General features: G+C 40.9%; 1 protein-coding gene and 1 long non-coding RNA gene across 3 annotated transcripts in view; one reads left to right on the plus strand and one right to left on the minus strand.

The window, feature by feature from the left end:
• Nucleotides 1-9,921, minus strand: part of fhdc2 (FH2 domain containing 2) — a 110,501-nt gene extending 100,580 nt beyond the window's left edge. The window contains exon 1 of one of the 2 annotated variants that reach the window (XM_078546980.1): nt 9,701-9,921. The gene's annotated coding sequence lies outside the window, so the exon portion shown is untranslated. Of the gene's footprint in view, nt 1-8,518; nt 8,626-9,700 lie in introns of those variants that run through there. The other variant, XM_078546981.1, reaches the window with a different exon arrangement.
• A 49-nt stretch (nt 9,922-9,970) lies between these two features.
• Nucleotides 9,971-15,903, plus strand: part of LOC144683701 (uncharacterized) — a 36,500-nt gene continuing 30,567 nt past the window's right edge. Inside the window, exons 1-2 of the long non-coding RNA XR_013577320.1 lie at nt 9,971-10,096; nt 10,758-10,852. This is a non-coding gene — a long non-coding RNA (uncharacterized LOC144683701). The remainder of the gene's footprint in view (nt 10,097-10,757; nt 10,853-15,903) is intronic.

Below are 15,903 nucleotides of genomic sequence, written 5' to 3' on the forward strand. Positions count from 1 at the left end.
GGAGACATGTACAGCAAGTAAAGCAATTTTATGGCTGTAGCCCAGACTAGCTGTTGCTGGTGCGAAAGCAAAAGGTACAAGCATGGGAATTGTCCAGTCAAAGACGCGCAACGTCACTAGTGCAAAAAAGATGGGGCATTTTCAGGCAGTATGTCGCAGTAAAAAAAATGGGCAGAACAAATAAAAGGTTTTAAAAAGAAACAGAGTCCACGAAGTTGAGGATTCACAAGATACTGAGATATACGTCTTAGAAAAGATTAAAGAAGTAAGTGGAAACTATTGGAATGCAGAGGTCCTGGTGCAGCAGTTTTGGTTCATTCAGATGCTGAACCATGGTTAAACAACAGAGTTCTTCAACCATCCTGCAAAAAGCTACATGGGTCAGGAGAAACAGAAGTAAAAGTTCTGGGAAAACTATCAGCTACTTTAAAACAGAGAGAGAGTGTAATTAATGAAGTACTGTATGTAATTCAAGATCAGAGTTGTTCACTTTTGAGCAGAAAGACTGGGATGGAATTGAATATAATCTGCAGAATAGAAGAAATAAAGAATGGTGAAGGTCAATCAGGAGATTTCAGAACAGAATTTCCAAAGTTATTTACAGGATTGTGAGAGCTAAAAACAGCATGTCGCATAACACGAAGCCCAGAAGAAAAACCAATACGCTTATAAACACCCAGAAGTGTTCCTCACCCTTATCTTCCAATGGTAAGGAAAGAGATCAACTCAGTGGTAAGACAATGAGTCATTTCACCTGTAAAAGAGCCAACGAATTGGTGCGCAGTGATGGTACTGGTTCCAAAGCCAAGTTAGGACACACGCAGCAGAGTTTGGATGACCTCAAGTTTATGGAGAGTTCAAAGTGAGAGGCTGGCCAGGAGTGCATTCTTCATGTGGAAATGGGCTGTAGACTTACAGTCAATAGTTGACATATCTCCCCAATACCTCCTGGGGTGGGGTAACAGCCATCATGAGGCAAAGCCTTCTGAGACACTGATGTTCAGAAAAATCTAGGTAATATATTCTCATCTTAGAAAAATATAGGTTGCCACACACTAGGGGAGAGAAATTTGTGTTTGCGTAGCATTACTGCACACTACCGTTGATTCGCCAGGGCAGGGAACACCATGGGCCCATGACCTGTGCAGCCCTCCTAGCATTTTTCACTGATAATACTGATAACACCACAGAGCTGGCTGCCTCTAGGAAATCAATTTAAGTCTGTGTAGCATTGTGAACAAATTTTTCCCTCTACAAGTCTCCTGTCAAGCCCTTCTATGTCATTCTCCTTCTCCTCTTCATTGCATAATAGAGGAATTCCCATGGAGAAATTCCTTGTCCTCAGTGCAATACTATACATTAAGCAGAACTAAATTAAACTAGCAACAAAATTTCTGACTGAACTGCCTTGGTATTGAAGAGGCTGATATGCAGATAAAGTAATCACAACCTTCTGTAGCAGCACATAGAGCAACCCTCAATGTGGTATTCAACTCAGCAATAACTTCTGCAGCTCCAAAGTAAACATTTTTAAAAAATGACAGGAATTATTTGGGGTGGGTTTGGGCAGAAGTTGGGGAAATGGGTCAGAGAGGTTAGCCCTTAATGCTATTTACATACAATGGAAGAGTTCCCCAGTGAGCAACAACTATCACTTTTTTTGGGAGGATAATTTTGGTGCAGCGTTTTAGCAGCAATTTTGAGGATGTAGCCTGAGTGATAATTCAGAGGTGCATTCAGCTCAAATATTACTTATTTCCTTCACACCTGCCTTTTTCTGGAAGAAGAATGAAAGTTATCCAAGTTGATATCAGATTTTCAAAAATAGCAGGTATACAATATGAAAATAAAACAACCTTATTAAGTTGAGATGTTCATAAACTACGCATGAGCATAAAATATGTAGAGGTGAGGTGACAGTGACTTCCCTTGATATCAAGGCAGCATTTGACCAAGTGTGGCACAAGGACCATGACTCAGGATGCAAACTCCTCTGGTTGGAATCATACCTAGCTCAAAGGAGGATGGTTGAGGTAAAAGCAAAATACTGCGGATGCTGTAAATCTGAAACAAAAACACAAATAGCTGGAAAAACTCTGCAGGTCTGACAGCATCTGTGGAAAGGAATACAGTTAACCTTTTGAGTCCGTATGACTCTTCATCAGAACTAAGGAAATATTGAAATGAGGTGAAATATAAGCTGGTTGAGGGGGGTGGGACAGGTAGAGCTGGATAGAGGGCCAGTGGAGGCAAAGAAGAGATTGCCAAAGATGTCATAGACCAAAGGACAAAGAGGTGTTGACGGTGGTGATATTAGCTAAAGGATGTGCTAATGGTGACATTAAGGTGGAAAGCAGGATGAGCAAGTGACAGGTGACCCTAGTGGCGGTGGGGTAGGGGGAAGGGATCGAAATAGGCTAAAAGGTGGAGATAAAACAATGGATGGAAATAAATTTAAAAATAATGTAAATAGGTGGGAAAAGAAAAATAAATGTAAAAAATTATAAATTACTGGAAAAAGGGGGATCGGAAAGGGGGTGGGGATGGAGGAGAGAGTTCATGATCTGAAGTCGTTGAACTCGATGTTAAGTCTGGAAGGCTGTAAAGTGCCTAACCGGAAGATGAGGTGCTGTTCCTCCAGTTTGCATTGAGCTTCACTGGAACATAGCAGCAGGCCAAGGACAGACATGTGGGCATAAGAGCAGGGTGGTGTGTTGAAATGGCAAGCAACAGGGAGGTCTGGGTCATGCTTGTGGACAGATCAAAGGTGTTCCGCAAAGCGGTCACCCAGTCTGCGTTTGGTCTCTCCAATGTAGAGGAGACCACATTGGGAGCAGCGAATGCAATAGACTAAATTGAGGGACATGCAAGTGAAGTGCTGCTTCACTTGAAAGAAGTGTTTGGGCCCTTGGACGGTGAGGAGGGGGGAAGTAAAGGGGCAGGTGTTGCACCTTCTGCGGTTGCATGGGAAGATGCCATGGGAGGGGGTTGAGGTAAAGGGGGTGATGGATGAGTGGACCAGGGTGTTCCGGAAGGAACGATCCCTGTGGAATGCCGCTGGGGGGATGAAGGGATGATGCGTTTGGTGGTGGCATCATGCTGGAGTTGGCGGAAATGGCGGAGCATGATCCTTTGAATGCGGAGGCTGGTGGGGTGATAATTGAGGACAAGGTGGACCCTATCATGGTTCTGGGAGGGAGAGGAAGGTGTGAGGGCGGTTGCGCAGGAGATGGGCCAGACATGGTTGAGGGCCCTGTCAACCACCGTGGGTGGAAAACCTCGGTTAAGGAAGAAGGAAGACATGTCAGAGGAACTGTTTTGGAAAGTGGCATCATCAGAACAGATGCGACGGAGGTGAAGGAACTGAGAGAATGGGATGGAGTCCTTACAGGGAGCGGGGTGTGAGGAGCTGTACTTGAGATAGCTGTGGGAGTCGGTAGGCTTGTAATGAATATTGGTGGACAGTCTATCATCAGAAATTGAGACAGAGAGGTCAAGGAAGGGAAGGGAAGTGTCAGTGATGGACCATGGGAAAATGATGGAGGGGTGGAAACTGGAAGCAAAATTAATAAATTTTTCCAGGTCCAGACGAGAGCATGAAGCGGCACCGAAGCTATCATCGATGTACTGGAGAAAGAGTTGTGGGAGGGGACCTGAGTAGGACTCACATACTCCATAAAGAGACAGACATAACTGGGGCTCATGCGGGTACCCATAGAGGTTGTTGGAAGCCAATCATCTCAGCCCCCAGGACATTTCTGCAGGAGTTCCTCAGGGTAGTGTCCAGCTATCTTCAGCTGCTTCATCAATGAGCTTCCCTCCATCATAAGGGTGGAAGTGGAGATGTTCGCTGATGATTGCCCGTGTTTAGTACCATTCGCAACTCCTCAGATGCTAAAGCAGTCCTAGCCCACATGGGCAATATTCAGGCATGGGCTGGTAAGTGGCAAATAACATTTGCAAGTGCCAGGCAATGACTATTTGCAACATGAAATAATCTAACCATCTCCCCTTTAAGTTCCGCATCACCATTGCTGAATCCCCAACTATTAACACCTTGGTGTTATCATTGGCCAGAAACTTAACTGGATCAGCCATACAAACACTGTGCCCACAAGAGCAGGTCAAAGGCAGGGAATTCTGCAGCTCATCTCCAGACTCCCCAAAGCCTGTCCATTCTCCAAGGCACAAGTTAGGAGTGGATGGAATACGGTCCTCTTGCCTGGATGAGCGCAGGTCCAACAACACTCAAGAAGTTTGACTCCAACCAGGACAAAGCAGCCCATTTAATTGGCAGCCCATCACTGCCTTAACCTTCCTTTATCACCAGCACACAGAAACTGCAGTATATAGCATCTACAAGATGCACTGCAGAAACCCACCCAGGTTCCTTTAGCATCATCTTTGCTTGCCCAAACTCTACCACCTAGAAAAACAAGGGCAGCAGCTGCATAGGAACACCATCTCTGCAAGTTCCCCTCAAAGTCACACACCACCATGACTTGGAACTATATCGCCACTGCTTCATTGTCACAGGGCAAAAATCTCTCCCTAATGGCACTGTGAGTGCATCAACACCATGTGGACTGCAGCTTCTGAAGGGAAATTAGGCATGGGTAATAAATGCTGACCTTGCCAACGATGTTCACATCCCATGAATGAATACAAAATGAGCACCTCATTCAAAGAATTTGCACCCATGAATCTAAAAGGAATCTAAATCTGAAGCTTTGTCTGATATTCCTATGCAATTATACAACTTGACAGCACAGAGAGGAGGCCATTTGGCCCATCAGGTCTGTGCCCTCTCTTTGAGAAGCAGTCATGCTTAGTGCCATAATCTCACTTTTTGTCTGTAACTCTGTAAGCTCCTCATCCTCAAGTACCTGTCCAACTCACTTTTGAAATTACTTTTAGAAACAGCTTCCACCCCTTTTTCAGCATTCCAGATCCCAACAACTCTGGATGAAAAAAATTCACCTCATTTCCCCTTTAGATTTTTTGCCAATTATTCTGAATCTGTGACCACTCAACAGAGGGAATAATTTTTTCTATTTATCCTATCAACACCTCTCATCTTGCAAACCTCTATTAGGTCACCTCCTTAACCTTCTCTGTTCTGAGGAGAATAGTCCTACCTTTCCAACCTCTCATAACTGCATTCCCTTATCCCTGGTAATATCAAGGTAAACCTCTTCTGTACCCTTTCTAATACCTCAACATCTTTCCTGACGTTATATATAATAAATTATGAAAGTTTTTAAGACTTTTTATTTTTCTTAGCATAACTTTCTGTGGATCCCCCCCCCCCAGTTTTCTTTATTTTTATATATCAAGAACAGCTGCAGTTTCTTTATAAGGAGGATGCCTGCTGCTGTGAATGCATTAACAGATTTTATTTAAGCATTATTGCCACAATTGTGCGCAGCACCTGATTATGCTATGTAATTTTGAAAGCCATTTTTAATGAACATGATAAAATTGAATTCCATATTAAATTTGAAAGTGACATACTCCAGTCCCAAACAAGGCTTAAAATTAAATAAAGCCAATTATGTAGATATGAAGGGAGAGCTGCCTAAGGTTGGTGGGTAAATAGGCTAAAAGCCACGGCAATAAATAAGCAATGGAAGGATTTAAATAAACAATTTAAAATGTTCAACAAAAATACATTCCAGCAAGAAAGATCAATCCGTGGTTTACCAAGGATGTTAAGGATAGTATTAGATTAAAAGAAGAGGTTTATGATGTTGCAAAGAATAATAGTTAGTCTGAGAATATGGAGTGTTTTTGAAACCACCGATGGACCACCAAAAAGTTGATATAAAGGGGAAATATAGAATGAGAGTAAACCATCCAGGAATATAAAACGATTCTAAGATCTTTTCCAAGTATATAAAAAGAAGTGGCTAAAATAAACATTGGTCCCTTAGAGGTAGAGACGGGAGAAATTATCATAGGGAATGAGGAAATCACAGAGATATCAAACAAATATTTTATGTCTGTCTTCACAGTAAATGATACAGATTACAAACCAGAAATAGAGGGTAACCAAGGTGCAAAAGAGTGAGGAACTTAAGGTAATTAATATCAGCAGAGAAAAAGTATTGGAGCAACTTAAGGAACTAAAATCTGACAAATTCCCAGGACCTGATGGCCTACATCCTACGGTTCTAAAAGAGTTAGCTGCAGAGATGGTGGATGCGTAGTTTCTTTATAAGGAGGATGCTCCCTGCTGTGAACACATTAACTGGTTTTATTTAAGCATTATTGCCACTTGTGTACGGCACCTGATTATATGATGTTCCAAAATTACCCGGGGCAGAATTTTGCCGTCGTTTGGGCAGGCTTGTTGGGGCGAACCGCCTCCCGCGATTGGGCCGCGACTGCGGTTTCATGCCGGTGGGCCAGTTAAGGCCTGCCCGGCGTGAAACGCGTACTGCAGTGCTCAGTGCTGCCTGTGTGTTGGGGGAGCACAGAGCTGCCTCAGAGAGTTGAAGATTTAAAAATGAAAAATACAGAATTTTAAAATGTTAAAAAACACGCCCCATTGTGTGACTCCGTCACAAGAGCAGGGACATGTTATTAATGAAATGTTAAAATTATTATTTAATTTTTAATTGCTGTTTTTAACTTCATCCCGACCGTGGATGAGGTTTCCTAAAAATCCAAAGGCACTTAGCCTTTTCGCCTGCCCGCCGACCATAAGGTTGGATGGGCAGTGAAGAATTTAATTTACTTAGTACTTTAATGGCCTTAATAAGCCTGTTAATTGTCATCGGGCACGCTGCTGACTCCTGCACATGCCCACTGACCAAAATATCATGCGAGTGCATGATGATGTCGGACACTCGCCTAACATCATCACGTGTCATTTTACACTTGTTCGGATCGGGCATGGCGAGCAAAAAATTCTAGATTCTAAATCAGTCCCAGCAGGTTGGAAGTTAACAAATGTAACACTGCTGTTCAACAAAGGTGGGAGAGAGAGAGAGAACAGGGAACTAAAGGGCTGTTAGCCTGACATCAGTCATCAGGAATATGCTGGAATCTATTACAAAAGAACTTTTAACAATGCACTTAGAAAATCATAGTATGATCATATAAAGTCAATGTGGTTTTATGAAAGGGAAGTTGTGTTTGACAATATTAGTGGAGTTTTTTGAGGATGGAACTAGAAGGATAGATAAACGGGTCAGCAGATGAAGTATACTTGGATCTTCAAAAAGTATTTGATAAGGTGTCATGCAAAAGGTTAATACACAAGATAAGAGCTAATGGAGTTGGGGTAATATATTAGAATGGATAGAGAATTGGTTAACAGACAGGAAGCAAAGAGTAGGGATAAATGGGGCATTTTCAAGTTGGCAGGCTGTGACAAGTGGAGTGCCACAAGGATTATTGCTGGGGCCTCAGCTATTTACAATCTATATTGATGACTTAGATGAAGAGACCGAGAGTAATGTATCTAAGTTTGCTAGGTACAAAGCTAGGTCCAAATATGAGTTGTGAGAAGGACACAAAGAGACTGCAAAGGGATATAAACAGGTTAAGCGAGTGGGCAACAAGGTGACAGATAGAGTATAATGATGGGAAATGTGACATTATTTACTTTGGTAATAAGAATGGAAGAGCAGAATATTTTTAAAAATAAGTGAAACTTGTAAATGTCTATGTTCAGAGGGATTTGGGTGTACTCATACAAACACAGAAAAGTAGCATGCAGGTACAGGAAGCAACTAGAAAGGCAAATGGCATGTTGGCCATCATTGCAAGGGATGGGAGTACAAGAATATGAAGTCTTGTTATGGTTGTACAGAGCTTTGATGAGAACAGACCTGGAGTACCATGTGCAGTTTTGGTCTCCATATTTAAGAAAGGATATACTGCATTGGAGGTGGTACCGTGAAGGCTCACTAGCTTGGTTCCTGGAATGTAAGGGTTGTCCTATGATGAGAGGCTGAGTAAATTGGGTCAATGTTCTTTGGCTTTTAGTAGAATGAAACAATATCTCATTGACACATAAAGTATTCTGAAGAAGATTGACAGAATAGACAGTGAGAGGTGGTTTCCCCTGGTTGGGGAATCTAGAACAGAAGGGCACAGATTCAGGGTAAGGAGCTGATCATTTAACACTAAGGTGAAGAGAAACTTCTTCACTCAAAGGGTTGTGAATCTTTGGAAATCTCTGTCCCAAAAGGCTGTGGATGCTCCATTAATGAATATATTTAAAGCTAATGTAGACAGACATTTAGTCTCTCAGGGAATCAAAGGATACAGAGAGCAGGTGAGAAAGTGGAATTGAGGCTGAAGATCTGCCATGATTGTAGGATGGTGGAGCAGGTTCAAGGGGTCACATGGTGCACTCCTGCTCCCATTTGTTATATTCTTGCATGGACCTGTGGACAGTTTTGTTACCCTGTAGTTACAGGGGACAACTGACACTATCCATATTGGAGTCACCAATCCTTGGGAAAATGTGAGGATTTATGTTCATAATCAACAATGGATTGCAAACCTCAGACTGGAGGCTGCCAGTTAGATCGACCTGACAGCATAAAATTCAGCACTTGATGATGTATTGTTCTTGTGCCTTTTGTTCCTTCTCCCACAGCCGCAATGTGCTGTGACTTTTATTTCCAGTACGAAAGAGCTAGGTCAAAGAAGGAACACGGGCTGGACATTACTGTTGCCAATAATAACAGTCAAACACACTCAATTAGATTTTTCCGTCCACTAGTTAAAGCTTTACCCAATTATTTCCAATGGGCTATCAGCCTACTCTTCTTCCTATCTAGTAATCACCCTTCTCCCTTTGGGCTATCATGAGACTCTGAACGGGCTCAGATGTTTTTATTTTCATATTTGAGATATTTTAAAACTGCCAGGAAACCAGCTAAGCCAGCACAGACAGGGAATCAAATCTGCGATCTTTCAATCCATAAGGTTTAATGTTGATCAGATGTGATTATTTAGCTTTGACAACGCCAACATAATAAACCTCAAATAGCATGCAAATATTATACCTAAAGGTATTGCCTGAAAATATGCAAAATTACAGCAGCACTCTAGAAAGCAAGCAAGAACCATAAATCGGACCAAAAATAAACTTGATTGCAACATTAAAAGTTGTCGCCAGATAGCCCAGTACTGCTATAGAGTATAATTCTGGATTCTATGCAGTATAATTCTATAAAGTAAAATTCTGGATTCTATACTATAATTATATACAGTATAATTCTATACAGTATAATTCTGGGTTCTATACTATAATTCTATACAGTATAATTCTGGAACATTGTGAGAGTAGAATTATCTTGCTAACCCTGATGCATAATTCCAGAACAGCAAAAAGTAAATAAAATATCAGGATTAACATTTAAAACCGACGGTTTCTGAACGAAGCTTTCCAAATGTTATGGGTTTGATCGGCGGGCCCGCATTAGAGCGAGACTTAATGTGGATCTTGGAGTGAACGAGGACGTGTCTGTTTCTGCTCCGACTGTACTTTGGGACAAGTCTATCCCACCTCCAATGGTATCAAGGAATTGGGTCGTATTTATTTTCTAAATCAATTCCAGATCTCCAAAACCGTACCCCCCAACATCAGCCACCACCGCACCACCACCCCCCACCCCCCCGACCCAACCTCCAATTTCAACTCCAGAAACTTTTCTCTGGGTTGCGATCAGATTCTTACCGGTCGAAATCGCTCTTCCCTTATATCCCGATCTATACTTTTCTCTTCTCCATTGCTCTCCCTTCTCATCCGGTCTCCTTTTCCTGAATTTTCTGTTCTTTTCTTTCAAAGTCTTAAAAGTTTGAATCCGCGAGAAGGACTGCCTTTGGGATACGAACCCACGGAATAGCTGCCGATCACAGCGATCACATCAGGCACTTGGCTCAGCAATGGGAGTGTCCATCAACAGGTGGGTCGATGACGGAATGAAAGTCTTCGGAGATCTGGCGCAACAAAAGACGCTGCGGAACTGCAACAGTATGAACTCAGCGCCACGACCTCGATGAATGAGAAATGTGAGAGGAATGCTGAGCAAAGTCCACCGTCAGTCCTCCGACCAGTGAAACAATAAACAGAGTAAATACCATATTATTTAAGTGATGAATGTATGACAGCCTTTCTAACCAGTGTGCAACACTGTAAGATTAAAATAGTAAATAGTTTCAATATATATCGACAAATTTTGGAATATAATATTATTGGGATAGTCCTCTTTCCCTGAAAACTATTACGATATGATAAGAAATAAATTATATTGACATATTAAACAGTTATTGGAGGCGCTGCAGCGAATTGTGGCTTTACTTAAGGAGAAGTACTGACAGAGCAGCATGGATGGTGATGATGTGATGTGTTGCAAAACGGGTAGAGGAGAAAGGAAAACCTGTACTACGCAAGATTGTTACGTTAAGTGTGCAAATATGTGGCATCGTCGGAGTAGGTTGCCTTGTAAAGGACCTAAACTACTTTTTATTGTAAACTTGGTGCAGGGAATGTAGCCCATCGTCCATTGCATGTTTTTCTAAATGCATAGGCATACTTACCGTTCTTCTAGGACATAGTGTATCTGTTAATCATTAAATGTAGCAAGTGACAAATTCTAAGTGGGACCCAACACAAAAGTTTAAACCTGTATGTTCACATATTTAGATAAGGTAGCCAGTGTCCTGTTGGCTTGGATGGAGCACTTTGTCTCTCAAGCTTTTCTTTCCAACATCTGTCACGTTTTTGCTTATAGGAGAAATTTGCAGATAACATGGGCCAACATAGGTAGATGCGAGAAGGGATCACCAATGCCATTGGTAGACATTGCAGTATTTCATTAAACTGCAGGTGAGATGATGTTTTAAAGGAATGTTTTTGAGTAAATGTGTCCTTCCTCTACTGCTTCAAATTGCCAGGAGAGGAGATGGCCAAGTTCAACATACAACTAAGCACCTCACAGCATCCTGCATCACACACTCCTATTTGGGTAAGAAAGTAAATTCAAGAGTTGCAGGAGGGAGGGAATGGTGAAAGAAAAACACAAATGAGGAGTAGGCTGCTTATGCAGTGGACCCCCTATCCTTGCCCAAGGGCAAAGATACCCTCACAGTATTATAACTGGGGGCCTGCATATCTTGGACTCATGTCCTTTGCTGAGGTGGAGAAGCAGCCACCACAGAGCCCTTCATGGCTGTGCAGCTGGCTGTTCTCATACAGATCTATAGCTATGCTGAGGGAATGCCCAGCGGCCATCCATGTCAATTTCTCCTCCCAGTGTGAGATTCCTCAAAGAGCAAGTGGGTAGGAAGTAGAAGACATAAACCATACATTTTCAAAAAGGGGAAAGACCAGTTTGAAATACAGCAGTGCTATAAGCTTTATGGTTTGAGAAAAGTTGGATTGCGTAAAACTGTAAAGAGCCCTGCCAGTTTTCTTTTGGTATGGGAGACATGAAGGCTATTATGCAAAAATGATGGAGCATGCAGAGGTATGGATATAGAGCTAAGTTCAGTTGAAGGAAGGTTTCAGTAGGCCAGGATACTGGGTACATGTGGAGATGACTATTCAGTTTTGGAAATTTAAAACACTTAAGTTTCTCTGTTAGAACCTGTCTGATGATTCTTGCTGACTGGAGCTCATGGTCGCACAATCAATTATTTTAACCTGTAGCTGATCCTGTCATTTTCCTCTCTTGTTTCAGCATTTCTTGTCCTATCTGCTCCATGGTTAGGCTCCTTTGTAGAGAAAAGTACTGAACACAGCAGGCTTCAATTAACTTAGAATCTTGTCTGGTTGTACTCTAGCACTCCTTTGTCAAAGTATCAGAGGTTTGCAGAAACAGACTCCATTAAGATCCTGTTGGGAGTTTGCACCATAAGGAAGTTAGCCACTAGCCCGTCATTCTCTAACCTCTCTAAAGCTAAGATGTTCCTACTGTAGTGACTGGAACTGTATACAGTGCTGTAGGTGGGACTGAATCAGTGTCCTTTACAAGGTAACTCTTACTCCGTGAGACTTTTCCCTTGGGCTTAACACTGAAAATTACATTTTCTTTCTGTTATTTAAGACTGGTTTGATTGTTGAACAACACCTTTCACTTTCTCTTCCCCGGGATTTGAACTGATACAATCAAAACATTGTTTTACAACCTTTTGGTAAATATTATCTTCACCAAACTAATGAGTAATCACTGGCCCTCTATCCAGCTCTACTTGTCCCACCCCCCCTTAAACCAGCTTATATTTCACCTATTTTTCCTTAGTTCAGTTGAAGAGTCATACGGACTCAAAACATTAATTGTGTTCCTCTCCACAGATGCTGTCAGACCTGCTGAGTTTTTCCAGGTATTTTTATTTTTGTAATGAGTAATGAATTTCCAATGAGTAACAAAAGGTTATTACTGAATGGGCATTCTAAATGGAGACTTTTATCACCACATGGAAATATTTTATGAAATCAAACAAATTAATACTCAAGCATGATTTCAAATCTATTTCCCTGGATTGCCTATAAGGCTAACTATTAAGAAGTAGAGCTGATATTTAACATTAATTTTTAATATAGAGAAAATTGTTCTCAGACTCTTATTAGGTTGCTATGGAAACAATTCTTTCCAAAAGAAGAGGAAAGGCTGTGTCAGGAAATGAAGTGCTATGCCAGTATAATAAATAGTCATTTGAAAATAACTGTCTAATTTAACATACAATAAGAGTTGAAATCATCTAACAGATATAAAAATATATCTAATTGATTTGCTGATTAAAAATTTAAATGGTCTTAAATGTTGGAATGCTAGGAATCAGAAGTTCAACATGAGAGTCAATCTGGCTACCCTACTTTAGTTGGAGGGAGAGAAACAGCAGTAGTAGCAGATCTGGGAAACTCAGTGAGCTGCTACCAGAGCTGTGACAAGACTAGAAGGCCGGAGGCTGCTCATAGCCATCCTTACCTTTCCCATAGGGTCTATAGGCCCAGAGTCACCTACCTTCAGTTTTTAGAAGAATGCTGCACTTCAACAGAGAGGCTGTCAAGGACCTGAGCAGCATCTTCCAGCAAGACCCACAATCCTTCCTTCCAGCTAGCCATGCATTATCAATGGCAGTGAAAGTAACTTGCTCTCATACAAACTGTCTCTTTACCTGTTCTTTTCACTAGTCCTTGCTCATTTGTGATTTACCACTTACCAATCCCTTTGAATTGCTACTGTATTTATCTGATTTTTGGCTTAAAATTTTATCTAAATGGCAAGAGATTGTAGAGCTCTGAGATGCAAAGGGATCTGGGTGTCCTAGGGCATGAATCTCAAAAGGTTAATATGCAGGTACAGTAAGTAATTAGGAAAGCTAATAGAATGTTGTTGTTTATTGCGAGGGGAATTGAATATAAAAGTAGAGAGGAAAGGCTTCAGTTATACAGGGCAAATGGTGAGACCATATCTGGAGTACTGTGTATTGGTCTCCTTATTTAAGGAAGGATATAAATACATTGGAAGCAGTTCAGAGAAGGTTTAGTAGACTAATACCTGTAATGGGAGGGTTGTCTTATGAGGAAACGTTGGACAGGCTAAGCTTGTATCCACTGGAGTTTAGAAGATTAAGAGGTGACTTCATTGAGACATATAAGATCCTAAGAGGTCTTGACAGGGTTGATGAGGAAGGGGTGTTTTCTCTTGGGGAGAATCTAGAACTAGGGGTCATTGTTTAAAAATAAGGGGTCGTCCATTTAAGACAAAGATGAGGAGAAATATTTTCTCTCAGAGGGGAGTGAGTCTTTGGAACTCTCTTCCTCAAAAGGCAGTGGAAGCAGAGTCTTTGAATATTTTTAAGGCAAAGGTAGATAGATTCTTGATAAGCAAGGGGATGAAAGGTTATCGGGGGTAGGTGGAATGTGGTGTTGAGGTTACAATCAGATCAGCCATGATCTTATTGAATGGAGAAGCAGGCTCGAGGGGCCAAGTGGCCTACTCCTGCTCCTAATTCTAATGTTCTTCCTTTTTTTCCCCAAGGGCAGTAAGCACCATGAATGAGAGAGGGAAAAAAACAAAGTTTCATGCTGTCTGGGCCCAAATCAAGCACACACGTCACCCCTCAAAAATATTATTCATGTAAAAGTCAAACCTTAAATTTTTCCTTAAAAATTTGGTCTCAAAAATTCAACTTTTACATGAGTATATACGGTATCTATCCCAGAGAACTGAGTCATTGAGTATGTGCAAGTCAGAAATTGATAGATTTTTGGTGACTAAGAGAATCATGGGACCTGGGGATAGTGCAGAAAGGCATTGTTTAGCCACTTGACAGGCCAAATATCTTAGTCCTGCTCCTATTTCTTATGTTCTGCATTAGGGGAAATAATGAAGAACGTTTTCACTCAAACTTAACAGAATATGGAATGTTTATGTACAACTAGTTATGAATGTTAATTCAATTACAGCAATCAATTGTAAAGAAAAATGTGAAATCATACTTTGAAAGAATTTTTAAAATCATTTAAATAGTAAGTTTTGCCAAGGAAGAACAAGATACATAAATCAATATATGGTATGCAGACAGGTTTTAAAAAGTAATTATGGAGGAAAATGGGATTTTTAATTAGAAAAGGGTGCAAGGAGAAAGCAGGAAAATTGAATTGTGTTAAATCTGTTCATGAGGAAAGCAACACAGCCAAATAGTCTTTTTTGACACTAACATTTCTATTTCTAATGATCATAGGCAAAAATGCAGCACAAATCAATTGATAATGTAACATACACCCTAATCTGAGACACCAATAGTGATTTGGAGATGTTCCAGGCAAATGTTTCTGTAGCAGGGTTCACTGTTTGATTCTTTCTGCCTAAATAAAAATAAAACTTAACCATCTAAATGTTTTAATATCATCAGAGTTGCTGGATTAGGATCAGTAGCTGGCAACTGTGTCTTGATTGCGGATAGGTTTTTAGATGGATAAGATCAGTATGTTCCAGACTCCAGTTGGTGAGGGTGAATCAATATCCTGTCTATGTGAGGCTGTATAAACAGCCATGATCCTTGTGAATTTTCAAGAAAAAACAATCTCTTTCAGCTTTGTTTGACTGTCTGCCAGTGTCATGACACAGATCTTGCTCATCTCAGCCTCTGTTTCAGTGAAACAAAAACTTCTTTATTTTCCACTTATTTCATCTTATTGCTTTCAAAAGTTGACTTGGTATACCCTATAAAAATCTATTCTGATTTATTGTGAGCTACTTTATCACCTCTCAATTCGAAACTGATATTGTAAAACATTTCAGTAATATACATGGAACATCTCCATGTCTTTCTTTCCGTGTCTGCATTTTTGTTTCCCTTCCTGTGTCTTCCGGTGTATTTTTTCTTTATTTCTCAATCTTTATCTCTGCTTGTCTGTCTTTTGTCACCTTGTATCTCAACTCTGCCAGTGTCTGGCTACTTTTTCCTTCTTTGTCTCCTTTGGACAGAAAGTTCTCTGTGTATTAGGGCTAAAGCACATGAAAAGTGTCCAGTAATCTCAGGAAATTTGATATGTTAGCATTAACAAAACACACATTTGACCATGCTCCCAAAATTATGCCCAGTTACTGTGTAACAGTTAATATTTGTGGCATTGCCGTATGAGTTGCCAGACTGTACTGGACACATGTTCACAAGGTACAGGCTGATCGTCTGGATCTTAGTTTCCTGCAAATTTATCCATGTGATATATTTGCCTTCCCATCGACTCTTCAGCTTCCCTGTGATTGTGAGCACCAAACGATCAGCCCACTATGACAGCTGACTCAAAGACATATACTTTTGATGAATCAAGTATACCCCCTTAAACTGCTCCCTAAAATGATTTCTTAACATTATTGCCTTATTCTGTATAACCTGGTACATTCTCCCACTCATAATGACAATTTC

This window comes from Cetorhinus maximus, chromosome 8 (assembly GCF_964194155.1).
Source record: "Cetorhinus maximus chromosome 8, sCetMax3.hap1.1, whole genome shotgun sequence".
In the NCBI taxonomy this organism is placed as follows: Eukaryota; Metazoa; Chordata; class Chondrichthyes; order Lamniformes; family Cetorhinidae; genus Cetorhinus; species Cetorhinus maximus.